Source organism: Leptonychotes weddellii, unplaced genomic scaffold, assembly GCF_054177405.1.
Source record: "Leptonychotes weddellii isolate Sample4059 unplaced genomic scaffold, ASM5417740v2 HiC_scaffold_742, whole genome shotgun sequence".
In the NCBI taxonomy this organism is placed as follows: domain Eukaryota; kingdom Metazoa; phylum Chordata; class Mammalia; order Carnivora; family Phocidae; genus Leptonychotes; species Leptonychotes weddellii.
Genome location: NW_028044110.1, coordinates 1 through 13,460, shown reverse-complemented (window position 1 = coordinate 13,460; position 13,460 = coordinate 1). Strand labels below are relative to the sequence as shown.

Genomic DNA, 13,460 nt, shown 5'->3' with positions numbered 1-13,460 from the left:
AAATCTTTAAAATAAGACTTAAGAAATTTAACAGTGTAGCAGGAGAATGGAGATATGTGCAAGAGGACACAAGGGTTGAAGAAAATACTTAGAAATTAAGTAGTAGAAATTGAGTAAGGACAGTATTGGTTAATAATATGCATAGCCTAGGGGCGCCTGGGTGGCTTAGTCATTAAGCATCTGCCTTTGGCTCAGGTCATGATCCCAGGGTCCTGGGATCAAGCCCCGCATCGCTGAGGCCTGCTTCTCCCTCTCCCACTCCCTCTGCTTGTGTTCCCTCTCTTGCTATGTCTCTCTCTGTCAAATAAATAAATAAAATCTAAAAAAAAAAAAAATAGTAATAGTAATATGCATAGCCTAATCAGTGGTGTCACAGGGGTTAGGTTCTGAAGTCACTATTTGACAAAAATCTGACGTGTCAAATAACTCAAATCTCCCAACATTGGAACTGATAGTTGTTTCTTTAGTTAAACACAAACCAGATTTTTATCTGGTAAATGAAGAACCATGATGTGTGAAAAATATGCATCTTGATAAAGGTTAAAATCATACTCAGGGACTCAAGAAGCTCACATATTGAGAGTCATGGGAGAAATGAAGCTTTGGTATGTTCACATCTCCTACTCATTCTGAGCCATGGCCTCTTTGAAAGGAATGGCTTGTAGCACATCTTTGAGTATGGAAACTACTAGGGCCTAGATATAGAGCTTCTCACACACCTCAGTTGCCAAGATGTACAGGAGGAAGGGGCCAGAAATTAACTCTCTTTTGGCATGGTCCAAAGAATTGAAATTTCAAACCACATGTGTTCTTACCTCTCTATAAATTAGTTGTTCTTGCCCACTCTTAGAGTTGTAGAAAAACCGAAGGTTTTATGTAGGGAGGCAATTTCCCTCTGCTGATCCCAGGTCTCATCTTTAAGTTAAGATACTTTGGATACAAGTAACTGATATTTCAGCTATTTTTAAGGAAAGAGTTTATTCTAATGATACAGGGGTTACTGAGAAAACCTTCGGACACCACATATTTACTAAGTGCATCCAGGGTTCCAAGTACTGTTGAGACACTAGGAGACAACACTGGACAAGGCTGATGAGTCTGCCTGGGGCATACCCACCCACCCCCCTTCCCCCACTCCCCCGCCCTGACTTGTTCCCTCACTCCACTAGGGGTTTGCTCAGCTAGGACTTCCACAGAGAAGCCTTCCTTGATCAGCCCTATCAAAAACAGTTCCCATTCCCATTATTTGAGCTGCATTTTTAAGAAGTTCTCTTTGACTGTCCCATTGATTATGGTTTATTTATGTGTCTTACTCTCCTACTAGACTCTTAAGGTCTTTGAAATCAGGAAAATTCTTTTTTCATTATTATTTTTATTCTTCATGTCTCCAGTTTCTAGCATTAGGGCCTGGCATATAGTAGACATTCTAGAAATGTTTGTGGAACTGAACAGAAAGGACATTTAGAATTTCCAGTATCTCTTTCAGTAAACGTCTGTGAAGATGAAAGTGTTGGGTAATGAAAGAAACAGATTACTGTACAGATTGGAGAGTGATGATCCTGGCAGCTTGTCTCCACCCTCAATAAATCTTTTAGTTTAGACGTGCTACAACTCCAAGAGACTGTGTAGAGTATTTTGGTTCTCATCTGAGATTTGGCATTTCTCTTTATTTAAGTTTTATTTTTAAATGAAATTAATGAATCTATTTTAAATAGTCAAATGGGACTACAGGGTCTGTAACAACAACAAAAATGGGCAGTGTCTTCTTCCCTACAGATGGATTCTTTCAACTCCTTTAACTGTTCCTTCTGGCATTTACCTCTGTGTTTCTAGGTAACATTTTTACCACTTTTTTTTTTTTTTAAGATTTTATTTATTTATTTGACAGAGAGACACAGCGAGAGAGGGAACACAAGCAGGGGGAGTGGGAGAGGGAGAAGCAGGCTTCCCGCGGAGCAGGGCCCAATGCAGGGCTCGATCCCAGGACCCTGGGACCACGACCAGAGCCGAAGGCAGACGCTTAACAACTGAGCCACCCAGGCACCCCCATTTTTACCACTATTTCTGGACTTTTTTTTTTTTCAATTTGAAGCATTATTTATTTCCTACTAGAAAATATTAGAATCTTTCTCTCTTACATATTCCTCCCTCAACCACATGGACACCACATACTCCCTTTTCCCCTTTACTTTCACATCTCCCACCTCATACTTAATTGTGGGCTATATCCTTAATATGTTACTTTTGTTGTTAAATCAGCATTCAGTGCTTTTTTTTTTTTTAAGATTCTGTTCATTTATTTGAGAGAGAGAGAGAGACCCTGTGCACAAGTGGGAGGGGCAGAGGGAGAGGGAGAAGCAGACTCCCCACTGAGCAGGGAGCCCATTGAGGGGCTCCATACCAGGATCCTGAGCTGAAGGCAGATGCTTAACTGACTCAGCCACCCAGGTGCCCCTTACATTTTTTTTTTTTAAGAGTTCAGTTCTTTATTGAACAGGTTACAGAAGAGGTTTAGTCAAAAAGACCAAAGCCCATGTCACCATCAGACTCCCTTGATTCTTTGCTTCCACTTTCTTCTCCTCAGCTGGGGCAGCCCTGGTGGAGAGAGCAGGACCTTCTGCAGGTGTAGCACCAGCTGCTGATGCAGGTCCACCAGCCCCTGCATTGCAGTTGAGGCTCCTGATGTTGACACTGGCCAGGGCTTTTCAAACAAGCCCAGCCCAAAAGGTTCAACATTTACAGCCGCTGCTTTAATGAGGGCATTGATCTTATCCTCCAGGACCATCGCCTCTTTCCGTGCAGGATGAGGGGCAAGTTGTTGTAGGCGAGCTCCAAGACCAAGGCCATGGTGCGGGCGAGTGCTGAGCGGGCACTGCTGGGCATGGTGCAAGTCACCCAGTGAAGTGAGAACCTCACCCTAATGCGGTCTTCGCTTCCTCAGAAGGACTGAGCACCTTAGCAGCAGCTGAAGAAACTCAGTGCTTACGTTATTATAATTATGTAAATATTGTTCACGGCTAAGCCGTTCGCTTTACTAGGATTACATTTTTTTCAGAATTATCCATCAGTTTATTATTCTTCTTGTAGAAACAGCTCTTGGTGCTGTCTCTCTTCCTGCATGTATCTGAACTGTTTGTTTTCTTGTTCTGCTACAGGCCTTCATCATCATTCTGGTGGCATTTTGGGAAGGAGTAGGGGTAGATAGAGGTGTTCATTCTGCCATGTTTAATCAGAATTCTTTATCCTAACATTTCTATGTAAGCATTATTCAGAGATAATTTCTATCAAACTAAAAGACCTCAGAGACCTTAGTACTTCATTTTCTCTGTTCACGAGCAAGCTGATCATGTGGTCACCAAAACAGCCTGATCCATGTGTTCAAACTGGGAGGCTTCCCTCCTTCAGGCGGGTCTGAGAAGAGACCTACTCAGCTCTGTTTGGCAACTCTTTACCACTTAAAATTGCCCTTGAATGGGTGCCTAGGTGGCTCATTTGGTTAAGCATCTGACTCTTGATTTCACCTCAGACTGTGATCTCAGTGTTCTGAGGTCAGGCTCTGTGTGAGGCTCTGCCCTGGGCATGGAGCCTGCTTAAGATTCTCTCTCTCCCTCTGCCTCCTCCTCCCTCCCCCTAAAAATAAATAAATAAATTGCCTTGAAGTTCAGTAGTGGCATCTTCTTTTGGGCCCACGTCTCTTGTTTTAGGACATTACTGCAGCTTCTCTTTTTGATGGCATTGGTGTAAACAATCCATTCTGTCTTCATATATTTGATACTGTCTGCAACCTTTGTGTGTTTGTTTTTCTTCTTTGTCCTTAGCCTTTGTCCCACTCTCTTTCACTTCATTTAATTATGCTTGTCTCCTGCTTTAGAATAGAATCTCACCTTTTCCATGTTCTTCTTGGCCTAGGTTTGCACATTATTTTTTCCCCAATCCCTCACATACTGCCCTTTTAAGGATAAGACCTATCAGTTTATGAATTTGTTCATGTGTTGACATTCTCTAGCTTGTCCTGGTAAGACACTCTGGTGACCTAGAGGTTTTCCCCAAACTTGGATTTCTTTTGTGATTGCTGCTTATTTTGCTGGAGGGTGTTTGCTCACCGGTATTCCAGTCCGCATCCACGTGCTGCCTTTGCCGGCAGCTCCACACCCCTCTCATCACTGTTCTTTCCCATTCGGTCCTGCCTTTGAGATTGTGCAAGCCTGTAGATGACTACAGAAAACCTTGTGTTGTATGCTGTCTCTCTGAAGCCTCTGATAACCCCTCTAGAAGATAGTCTGTGACCCTATTTTTCTGTCTTCCTTTTGTTTTGTTTTTATTTTAATCACCCAGTGCTCATCATGACCTGTGCACGCCTTAATCCCCATCACCTATTTCACCCATCCCCCCACCCAACCCCCCTCTGGTAACCATCAGTTTACGACCCTGTTTTTTGTTTTTGTTTTTGTTTTTAAAGATTTTATTTATTTATTTGACAGAGAGAGACACAGCAAAAGTGGGAACACAAGCAGGGGGGAGTGGGAGAGGGAGAAGCAGGCTTTCCGCGGAGCAGGGAGCCCGATGCGGGGCTCGATCCCAGGACCCTGGGATCATGACCTGAGCCGAAGGCAGATGCCCAATGACTGAGCCACCCAGGCACCCCACGACCCTGTTCTTCTTAATGACTGTGCATAAGTATGAAAATTGTGAAAGGTACTTTTTTTTTTTTTTTTTGCATAAAACTTGCCTAGCTTAGAGATACACAAATAAGCAGGCTTTTCATATTAACATTTGACCATGCCCTTTAAATTGGTATCTCTCCATTTTTGTCTTTGTTTTTCCCAGTCACTCACTATCATTGGTGGAGCTGAGGAGACAGACAAGATCTTAATTATGTATTTTAGCCAAAATTGTGGGTGCCTACACTGTGAGACCCAGAGCTGGTTACTGCAGGAGGTACAAGATGAGTTAAGACCAGACTCTGACCTCAAGTTATTTGTAGTAGGAGGAGTACAAGTTACAAGTAGGAGAGGTAAGACAGATATACAAATGAGGATTATAAAAGATACAGTAAACTAAGCATTGTAAGAGAGTTCTCAACAACAAACTGTGGAAATTCAAGGGATATGAACTTAAAACCAGCTATTGAAATCAGGTATGGCATTTTGGAATGTTCCAGATCATTTCCAACTATATAAATATTAAGTAGGCAGAATGTCTCTTGTGTGTGGAGGGGTGGGGGTGGCATCTATTTTATTTTATCTATTCCATTTTGATTTAAAAGTTCCTTCCCGAGTGAGGATCACATCCTAATGGAAAAAACATGGAATTTTGTATTCCAGTCCCAGTTCTGTGCTTTCATTTGCTAGGTTTGGATAGTATTATAGTCTGGAGTGCACACACATTGCAGTCATATCTGTTCCCACATTCCTTATCAGAAGGAAGTCCACTGTCTTCCTCGGGGGGCTTCTCTGAATTGTTCAAGAACACCCTGGGATATAGCTAGAGCAGAAAAAGGTGGTCAGTGCAGTTTCCACACCCAAAAGGGAAGAGCCCCATAGTCTGCTGCTGCTTTTCAGTACCTCATGGGGGAGTTTTGAATACTGGTCCTCACCTGGTGACCAGTGGTACCAACCCACTGTTAAGCATGCTTTCTGGAAGGAGGAACCCAGTCTCTACTCAGCTCAGCCAACGTAGCCGTCTTGAATTCTCAGAGCAGAGCTCTTCGTATAGTACTCTTTCAGCTCCATGCTCAGCCATTTTCCTGATGCCAGGTGGCCTGGGAAGCTCTGGATCAGGATCGGTTCAAACACCTGCCACTTCCCAGACCCAGAACCTCTAACTCCCCTTTCTCTCAGAATCCACCCCTAGGAATCAGGCAGGTGGGTGGCCCCTTTTCCAGGCTCCAAGTGCAAACACTCTTCATTCTTTCCTCCCTTTCCCCAGCCAGTGAGGTTAATCACCTATCCTTCTAAGGCAGGCTCTTAGCAAGGGAGTGGGGAGGAACACGGGATGGAACTTTAGCTCCAAAAGGAAGATTCCCCAGGTGATTTACCGGTACCCTCACCCACCCTTCTTGTACCAGGTGGGAGTGGAGGCTCCATTTATAATGATTCAAGGTGATTACTGACATTCTCTCAGTATAGAAAAATAAATCTAATCTGTGATGGGTGTCCTCCCTTAATGGTGTCTATCAGATAATGTTATTGTGCAGGTAAAATGAGATGGTGTCATGAAAGTTTAAAGAGCCATAGAAATGTTATTATCATTATTATTCTGTCATTTCCTGTTTAAATCCCTTCAAAGACCGCTCTTTTGGCTTAGCATAAGTGGCCCAACCCAGCTTTTCTTCCAGCCTCATTTTTTTTTTTTTTAAAGATTTTATTTATTTATTTGAGACAGAGAGAATGAGAGACAGAGAGCATGAGAGGGAGGAGGGTCAGAGGGAGAAGCAGACTCCCTGCCGAGCAGGGAGCCCGATGCGGGACTCGATCCCGGGACTCCAGGATCATGACCTGAGCCGAAGACAGTCGCTTAACCAACTGAGCCACCCAGGCGCCCTTCCAGCCTCATTTTTTATCGCTCCATCTCTTTCGCTGTCCCCATCAGTCTTTCTTACACTTGCCAAGGCTTTTCCTCCCTCTCTGGACTTCTACAGATACCATGCTTTTGTAGAAAGTGGCTTTTCCCTCTCTTTGCCTTACTAAAACCTGTATCAGTGTCTCCACGTAACAGATCTTCCCTGAAATTCTAATACAAACTAAATTGCCCGTTCTGTGGGCATTCAGAGCGCCTGGTTCTTTTCCTTTCAGCCCATACGTGGTGTAAAAGATATACAGGAAGTGGTGATCACTTATTTAATTTCTTTTCTGTGCTCCAGCACCAAGAGCAGTGAGCATATCTGCTCTGTTTACTCTAAAACGTTGAATTATTACATTACTTGGTTCTCAGAGCCCATCCTGCTTTACTCTGTTACTCTTGCAGGTGAGAATATCTGCTAAATCATAGGCAGAGTGGAAAGATAAGAAGCTGAGGTTGGCTTTCTTCCATCTTCTTAAAGGAAATTTTGCATAGTTTTATACCAGTAAATATCAGCCTCTTTTTCAAGTCATCACTGTTACTGTGTTCAAACAATGGCATCATGGAAATCTGTCTTTGTGAAAGAACAATAAATCATGTACATGTTGATCATTGAGAAGGGAGGCTTTGTATTGTAGAAGAAATTAAAATTTGTGGTTTTTCTTCAACTTACTAAATCTGGTAACATCATCATTAGTTAAACATAATGGCGACCCCTAGTGGATATTCTATACAACTGACCAAAATATCAGGAACCCTCAAACTAACAGTCATTGTGTAATAATCAGCGAGTTATCTTTTTCTTTGGATCTCAAGTATGTTCACACTTGAATTTACTTAATTATTTTTAAAGATTTTATTTATTAATTTGAGAAAGAGAGAATGAGAGACCGCGCCAGAGGGAAGAGGGTCAGAGGGAGAAGCGGACTCCCCACTGAGCAGGGAGCCCGATATGGGACTCGATCCCGGGACTCCAGGATCATGACCCAAGCCAAAGGCAGTCGCTTAACCAACTGAGCCACCCAGGCACCCTCACACTTGAATTTAGAAGTTTTGAAGAAGACTTGATTTGTGAGGTCCACAGCTCTTGTTCCAGCATGTACCTGAATTTACTGTTTTTTAAAATTACTTTGATTTATACATAACTCTTTCTGTAAACAAAAGAATGAAATAGTGAAGAACTACAGAGTACCTCATCATTACTTAAGGGATTTTATGTCCTGTTTGGTCCTTATAAGTGCATATAAGTAGTTTTTAACATTTACAGTTGTAATCACCTTATGGACATGATATTTTGTGTTCTTTCATCAGTTGACATTATTTCATTTAGACTCTTTCACAGGTCTGCTGAGGCAACATATTTTTCTTTTTTTTGCGGTGCGTAATACCTTATTATGTTGATACATGTAGTGAATTCTATCTTTACTTTTAGTTTCTTACTATGATAGCGAAACTGTACACATCTTATTCGAAGTATAGAAATCTCTGTTTTCAGGCCCCAGGTAATTCCTGAGATCTGTTGGAGTGTGAAACCCTGGGCAAGGAATGATTCATGTTTGAGCAGCATCTTGCCTGCCCTGCTGACATTGGATGTACTGTTAAATAATGCCCTGCTGTGCTCCCATGTCCCCTGACCCTCCCTCTTCTCTTTGAGGAGACTTGAGGTACATCGTTTCCTGCCCCCTTCCATGACAAATTGTTGCCCTGGCAAGTAAGCTAAGGTAGAAATAGACTTTCACGGGGCGCCTGGGTGGCTCAGTCGTTAAGCGTCTGCCTTCGGCTCAGGTCATGATCCCAGGGTCCTGGGATCGAGCCCCACATCGGGCTCCCTGCTCGGCAGGAAGCCTGCTTCTCCCTCTCCCACTCCCCCTGCTTGTGTTCCTGCTCTCGCTATCTCTCTCTCTGTCAAATAAATAAATAAAATCTTTAAAAAAAAAAAAAAAAGAAATAGACTTTCACAGTTCTTTTAATCCAACTAGGACATTGTTTCCTGCCTCTCACCTCCAAATTTGTATTGATTTGTCAGTTACTTTTGGAAAAGGAGGCAACTGAGTTTAGAAGATTGGAAAATCCTGCTTGTAGAGTCCTAATTTATCTAAAGAAGCTAAAAACTGAATATTATTTCAACTTCTTTTGGTCAGTCTATGTGGTACGACCTTTGAATTAAGAAGATCTAATATCATTTTTATTTTCTTCTTTACACTTAACTATTTCCTTGATGTTCTGTAATGAACATATATTTATGTTTTGAAAAAGATAACTTTTGTAAATTATAGCATCCCAGTAAAGCCTATGAAAAAATATATAAAACATTCATAATCTCATCCCCTAGAGATAATTGCTATTAACATTTTACTGTATTTGCTTCCAGTTTTTTCAATGCACATATAAAATATACTTGTATTATATTTTAAAAGATAAACTAATTCGTAGGAATAAAAATTTATAAAATTCATGTGAATTGGAGACTGATTATTTACATTCAAAAGGATTATCTACAGGGGTGCCTGGCTGGTACAGTCATGTGACTTGATCTTAGGGTCGTGAGTTCAAGCCCCATGTTGGATGTAGAGATTACTTAAAAAAAAAAGGATTATCTACAGTTCCATTATTAAACTCTCCTGTTATACTTAAAATGATTCAATTCCAAAGAATTCATTTTACTCTCTTTCTTTCTTTCTTTCTTTCTTTCTTTCTTCCCTCTTTCTTTCTTACTCTCTTTCTTTCTTTCTTTAGCTTCTTTTGAACTTCAAGCAGGTGTATTGCAAATTTAAACCAAGGTTGTTCTGTCAGAAATCCATGTTTCTGTGGCATTGTGCTTCGTGGGCACCCAAGGAATACTCAGTGAACAAACTTGTCAGCCACGTATTAAAACTGCAAGTCGACCTTCTGGTTTCATTTCTGACAAGCTACAACAAAATGATTGTCATGGTTTTAGACCCAAAAGGGACCTGGTCTGCTTGAATGACTAAATTCCTGAGAGAACTGAGAACTGAGCAGAGCATCATAGTAATGTTGCTTGGTGAATAGAGTGCTGTGAGACCTTTTTTTTTTTTTATTTCCCCCGGTACCAGCTCAGTAGATCTCTTGCTAAGTGTCATCTGACTCTCAGTTCTCATCAGATGTCTGTTTGATCTCTGATAACGCTTAGATAATCCTGAGTAGAAATATTCATTCTCTTGCATTTTTCCTCAAACAAATGTATCAACTCCCACTTCCCCTATCACTGCCCTGTCATTTCTTTGAAACAAATTCTATTCTTTGACCTATATTATCTTCTTTCTCCTAAGTAATTACATTGAAGAATACAAAGTAAAAGCATAAGTGAGAGGAATGGTAAAAAATACATAAACCTTTGGTGTCCATCCTTTGTGAAATGAGAATCTGTGTTCATGCTTTTCATCCTTTGGATTATTACCTATCTAATTCAGAAGCTCCTTGTTTCTTAGCAGGGTGGTTTGGTCTGTCCTACTTATTTAACTTAAAAAATAATCAGTGATGGGTAATTCAGATACAGGTTCACTGTGACACCCGCCCCCGCAAATAATACAAAGCTAGTGTTTTAAACTTAGTGCTCTAAGTTAAACCATTTTCTCTGTGCATATTTACAGGCAGAGTAGCTCATGTGTACTAATCTGATTTCCTTCCTGTATAGATCATCTGACAATATAAATAAAAATAGCCCCTTTCTGTATTTTGTTCTCTATTTAAAGTTAATTGGAATATGCTTTAAATGATTCCTCTAATGAAAGGCTGAAATTTTTATTTGGAGGGGCTTTTTGCAGAATCTTGTACATGAAGGCAGTTGATTTTATTTTTTTAAAAGGAACTATTATCTAGCCGCTGACTGTAAATCCTGAAGCATTTAGATGTTCCTAAACTATATTATTAATTCTGATTGCTAATAGTCTTGGGAGAATTTTCATACCCTTTTCTGGTTGAGAACCAGTGGAGTTAGATCTGGGTTTGAATCCTGGCTCTGCCATCCCTTGGCTGTTTGACTTTGCATAAAATAATCCATGTCTCTGATCTCTTTTGTGTAATAAATTGATAGTGTTACTGCTGACTTTGTAGGATTGTTGTGAAGAATAAATAACATGTGAAAACTTCTAAATGCACAGTGCCTAGCACAAAACAAACCTTATTATTTTTTATTTTTTATTTTATTTTTATTTTTAAGAGAGAGACTCTTAAGCAGGCTCCATGCTCAGCGTGGAGCCCAATGTGGGGCTCAGTCTGTGACCCTGAGATCATGACCTGAGCCAAAATCAAGAATCGGACACTTAACCGACTGAGCCACTAGCTTTTGTTATTATAGACCAAGAGTTGGTAAGCTCTTTCTGTGAAGGGTGAGATAGTAGATATTTCAGGCTTTGAGGACCATCAGTACCTGTCCCAGTTTCTCAGTGCTGCCTTGACAGTGTGAAAGCACCCCTAGGCAGTACATAAACAGACGAGCACGGCTATGATCTGATGAAACTAGTTAGAAAAATAAAAAGACATGGGCTATAGTTTGTTAACTCCTTTGTAAACTAAGAAATGAAACAAGGTATGAAAATATTAAGAATTCAGTACAGCTCTTCTGTGAAATGTATTATCAAAAGAATTTAGGTTGATTAAAAACTTCAATTTATAGGGGCGCTTGGGTGGTGCAGTTGGTTGAACTCCCAACTCTTTTTTTTTTTTTTTTTAAGATTTTATTTATTTCAGACAGAGAGAGAGAGAGCATGAGTGGGGGGCGGGGGTAGAGGGAGAAACAGATTCCCCCCTGAGCAGGGAGCCCCATATGGGGCCTGATCCCAGGGCCCCGGGATCATGACCTGAGCCGAAGGCAGATGCTTGACGACTGAGCCACCCAGGTGCTCCTAAGCACCCAACTCTTGGTTTCGGCTCAGGTCATGATCTCAGGGTCCTGGGATTGAGCCCCATATCAGGCTCTGTGCTCTGTGCGGAGTTTGCTTGAGATTCTCTCTCCCTCTCCACCGCCCCTCCTACTTGTGTGCGCGCACTCTCTCTCTCTCTTTCTAAAATAAATAAATCTTGGGGCGCCTGGGTGGCTCAGTTGGTTAAACCACTGCCTTCAGCTCAGGTCATGATTTCAGAGTCCTGGGATCAAGCCCCACATCGGGCTCCCTGCTCATGCAGGAAGCCTGCTTCTCCCTCTGCCTGCCGCTCCCCCTGCTTGTGCTCTTTCTCTCTCTCTGTGTCAAATAAATAAATAAAATCTTTAAAAATATATATATATTTTAAAAAAATAAATAAATCTTAAAAAAAAAACCTTTCAATTTACAATCCCAGACATTACATTTCAAAATATCAGTGTTAAAATATGTTCTGCTCTGCTAATATATTTTATGTTAAAATTTTCAGCTGCCAGAACCATCAAAAATAAACATTTCTAGATCCATAAAAGCACTTTAGTGGAGAGCATCCTAAAATATATTCTTCTTGCTTTCTTAAAAACAGTATATGAAAAATAATCTAACTATTAAAAAAAAAAAAACCTTTTAAATTCTGTCTTAAGATTTTGTGGGCCAGGAATTTGAGCAGGGCTCGGTTGGGTGATTTTCGTGCTTCACATGGTGCCACTTAGGGTCACTAAGTGCTTTTCACCTGGTTCATGGGCTGGTCTAGAAGGTTCAAGGTGGTTTCGCTCATATGTCTGGTGCCTTGGCAGGGGCAGGTAGAGGGCTGGGCTCAGCTGGGACTGTCACCAAGAGCTCTTATAGATGGCCTCTCTAGCATGCTAACCCTTTTTAAAAGATGATATGACATTGTCATGAGGCGTCTCAGTTCCTGTAGTACTGTGATGCCCTCAGCCTGCACAAGGTATGTGGGACTATTGCTTATATTCTCCAGACCACTGTGCTTTCAGTCTGCTTTTTTATTTCTTGATTAGAAGCTGATTCTCACCTGTGATCTAGAGCAGTACATTCACTGGATAAGTGCCATCTTACTGTAGTGGGCACTTAATTTCCTATGTGTGAGATCCTTGCTGGGCACAATTAAGTGTATTTAAGAAATTTAAAATATGCCATAGAAAAAGAAAATCCTGCAATACGTGACAACATGGATGAATCTGGAGGATATGATGCTAAGTGAAATAGGCCAGTCACAGAAGGACAAATGCTATGTGATTCCACTTTTATGAGGAATCTAAAACAGTCATACTCAGAAAGAGAGTAGAATGGTGGTTGCTGAGGGGGGTGGATGGGGAATTGCTACTCAGTGGGTAAAAAGTTTTAATTATGGGGAAGTCATCAGAGAGGGAGACAAACCATGAGAGACTCTTAACCATAGGAAACAAACTGAGGGTTGCTGGAGGGGCGGAGGTGGGGGTATGGGGTAACTGGGTGATGGGCATTAAGGAGGGCACGTGATGGGATGAGCACTGGGTGCTTTACGCAACTGATGAATTATTGAACTCTACATCTGAAACTGATGATGTATTATATTGTTGGCTAATTGAATTTAAATTTTAAAAAGTTTTAGTTGTGCAAGATGAATGAGTTCTAGAGATCTGTTATACAACATGATGCTTGGAGTTTACAGTACTGTATTATACACTTATAAATTTATTAAAAGGGTATATCTTATGTTAAAAGGTCTTACTATAACTTTAAAAAATATGACTTAGGAGCTCACATTTGAGGGAAAAAAGGCAGTATAATACCAGAACTTAAAGTGTTTTTCTTCTGATTATTTTACCTGCTTATTTCCCCCTTCTCTGTATTCGTTATAAGACAGTAAATGTTGGGCGCCTGGGTGGCTCAGTTGGTTAAGCGACTGCCTTCGGCTCAGGTCATGATCCTGGAGTCCCTGGATCGAGTCCCGCATCGGGCTCCCTGCTCGGCAGGGAGCCTGCTTCTGCCTCTGACCCTCCCCCCTCTCATGTGCTC

At 41.2% G+C, this 13,460-nt stretch overlaps 1 pseudogene; it reads right to left on the bottom strand.

The window, feature by feature from the left end:
• Window positions 1-2,511: 2,511 nt before the first annotated feature.
• LOC102728627 (large ribosomal subunit protein P1 pseudogene) lies at window positions 2,512-2,847 on the bottom strand (annotated as a pseudogene).
• Window positions 2,848-13,460: the final 10,613 nt, after the last annotated feature.